At 54.6% G+C, this 2,899-nt stretch overlaps 1 protein-coding gene across 1 annotated transcript in view; it reads left to right on the forward strand.

Moving 5' to 3' along the window:
- The first annotated feature begins 1,796 nt into the window (after positions 1 to 1,796).
- The window catches only part of CHID1 (chitinase domain containing 1), a 40,195-nt gene continuing 39,092 nt past the window's right edge, over positions 1,797 to 2,899 (forward strand). Inside the window, exon 1 of the mRNA XM_017507791.2 lies at positions 1,797 to 1,821. The gene's annotated coding sequence lies outside the window, so the exon portion shown is untranslated. The remainder of the gene's footprint in view (positions 1,822 to 2,899) is intronic.

Genomic DNA, 2,899 nt, shown 5'->3' on the forward strand with positions numbered 1-2,899 from the left:
ATGAGCTTCCTAGGACTCTGAAAAACCACCACAAACCAGAGGCTGCAGCTCAACAGAAACGCATTCTGGCCTCACTGTTGGGAAGACAGAAGCAGGTGTCCGTGGGAAGGGCCCTGAGGAAGCCTTAGTTGCAGGCCCCGCGCCAGCTTGCCAGCCTGGCCTCGAGTTGCAGGAATCTGACCCCGCCCCATGTTCACCCCTTGCGTCTGCCTCAATGCTGCCTCTCCCTTCTGTTCTTTTTTTTTTTGAGATGGAGTCTCTGTCGCCCAGGCTGGAGTGCAGTGGTGTGATCTCGGCTCACTGCAACCTCCGCCTCCCAGGCTCAAACGGTTCTCCTGCCTCAGCCTCCCAAGCAGCTGGGATTACAGGTGCTTGCCATCATGCCGGCTAATGTTTGTATGTTTAGTAGGGTTTTCACCGTGTTGGCCAGGCTGGTCTGGACTCCTGACGTCAAGTGATCCACCCGCCTCGGCCTGCCAAAGGGCTGGGATTACAGGCGTGAGCCGCTATGCCCCCTCCCTTCTCTTCTTACAAGGACCCCTGTCATTGGATTTAGGGTCCACCCTATTACCCAGAATGATTTCATTCCAAGACCCTCACCCTGGATGCCTCTGTGGAGACCCTATTATTACTACTTTTTTTTGAGAGAGAGAGTCTCGCTCTGTCGCCCAGGCTGGAGTGCAGCGGTGCAATCTTGACTCACTGCAGCCTCCACCTCCTGGTTTCAAGTGATTCTCTGGCTCAGGCTTCTGAGTAGCTGGGATTACAGGCCACTACCACCAATGAGAAATGCTGCCTCTTGATCTCATCAAGGCCAGGCAGCCAGCCCCTCTCCTTTGCTTCTGGATTTTTTTTTCTTTTGAGACAGGGTCTGTCTCTGTCACCCAGGCAGGAGTGCAGTGGGGTAATCACAGTTCTCTGTAGCCTTGACCTCCCTGTGCTCAGATGACCCTCCCACACAGCCTTCCGAGTAGCCAGGACTGTAGATGCACGCCACCATGACCAGCTAATTTTAAAATTTTTTGTAGAGACGAGCTTTCACCATGTTGTCCAGGCTGGTCTCAAACTCCTGAGGCTCTAGGAATCTGCCCATCTCAGCCTCCCAAAATGTGAGCCGCCACATCTGGCCAGCTTTCGGTACCTTAAGTTGGCTGTGGGATAGTGAGAAGCGTGAAACCCACGATGATACCGTGATGCACACAGCCCTTTGCAAAGGGCAAATCCACAAAGCTAGGGCCACGTGCCACCACAGATGCCAGCTTCAGGGCTCCACATCAGCCTGGCAGCCAACCAGTCACCTAAACGCAACTGTCACTGGTCAGGGCCAGCTGGGCCACGGGGGCCCACACATGGGACACAGACGGGATATCTGCTGTGCTGGCTCTGGCACTGGCTCCAGAAGCTTCCGCCGAGCGTGAGTGTGCTACTTCCCCTCCCGCTTGCCCTGGATTTGCTTATGGCAGCACAAAGAGAGGATGTCCCCGTCCACAGGTGGGGAGGGTTCAGCAGCAGGGACTGCTGGTGTGTGTCCCTCTGTTCTTCTCTTCCTGGGCTTCCGGCCTCTACATTGGAATGTTTCAAGGCCTAGGAGTGACAGGACATGGTCAGCAACAGTGGCCCAGGTCCTGCCCTCTGGGTGACCCAGGCCAAGGTCTCCTAGTCAGAACAGGACACAGTCACGGGGCTGGCACTGTCGGGAAAGGCCCTGCCCATGCTGACTGTGCACGTGAGGAGCGTCCGGGAGCCGCCTGCACCCCACCCGGGAGCACTGGCCAGCCTGGGGAAGACACAGCCCAGCCCCAAAGACCCCACAGCCACCAGGTACCTCCAACAACCAGGTGGGAGTAATTTTTTTTTTCTGAGGCAGGGTCCTATCTGTCACCCAGGCTGGAGTGTGGCGGTGCAATCACGGCTCACTGCCGCCTTGGCCTCCTGGGCTCAAGTGATCCTCCCACCTCAGCCTCCCAAAGTGCTCGGATTACAGGCATGAGCCACCGCACCCAGCCTGCGAGTGCTTCTGAGTATGTCTCTGAGAGGCATCCTCAGGCTGGGGACTCAGGAACATCCCAGGTAAGGGATGGGGTGTCCCAGAGCAGGGGCCAGGAATCCACTCAGCAGCAGAAAGGCTCATCTCCACAGGCCCCCTCGCCCCACGGGGCTGCCTCTGCCCTCCTCTGTCCCCCCATGCCCAATAAAGACAGGCCAGGGGCAGGCAGGACGGCCTCAGGGCAGGTCAGACCTGGGCCTGCAGGGCAGAGCCTGGACCTTTGCCAGGGCACCCCACACCTACCCCTCACAGGGAGGGCTGGGAATGGGGCTGAGGGCTGGCTTAGTGCCTGGGCAAGGTGGCTATGCTTGGATTTACATTAAATTTCAACAATTAGGATTTGATTTATTGAAATTTAATTTCAATAAATTGAAGTTATAAATTCAAAACCCAATTTATTAACCTGTTAAGTTCAATTTTGCAAACATCAATTATTCCCTCTGTAAGCCTAGAAGATTTTACAAGTCTTTTTTTTTTTTTTTTTGAGATGGAGTCCCGCTCCATCGCCCCGCCGGAATTGCAGTAGGATGATCTCAGCTCACCGCGACCTCCACCTCCCAGGTTCAAGTGATTCTCCTGCCTCAGCCTCCAGAGCAGCTGGGATTACAAGCACACGCCACCACGCCTGACTAATTTTTTTATATTTTTAGTAGTGATGGGATTTCACCATGTTGCCCAGACTGGTCTCAAACTCCTGAGCTCAAGTGATCCACATGCTCTGGCCTTCCAAAGTGCCGGGATTGCAGGCGTGAGCCACGGCACCTGCCTAGAGTCACTTTAAAGAGGCCTCTGTATAATATTTGGTCCCATCTACAAACTCAATTAAGCAATTTTCTTTTTTTTTTTTTTTTT

Source organism: Cebus imitator, unplaced genomic scaffold (genome assembly GCF_001604975.1).
Source record: "Cebus imitator isolate Cc_AM_T3 unplaced genomic scaffold, Cebus_imitator-1.0 Scaffold384, whole genome shotgun sequence".
Lineage (NCBI taxonomy): Eukaryota > Metazoa > Chordata > Mammalia > Primates > Cebidae > Cebus > Cebus imitator.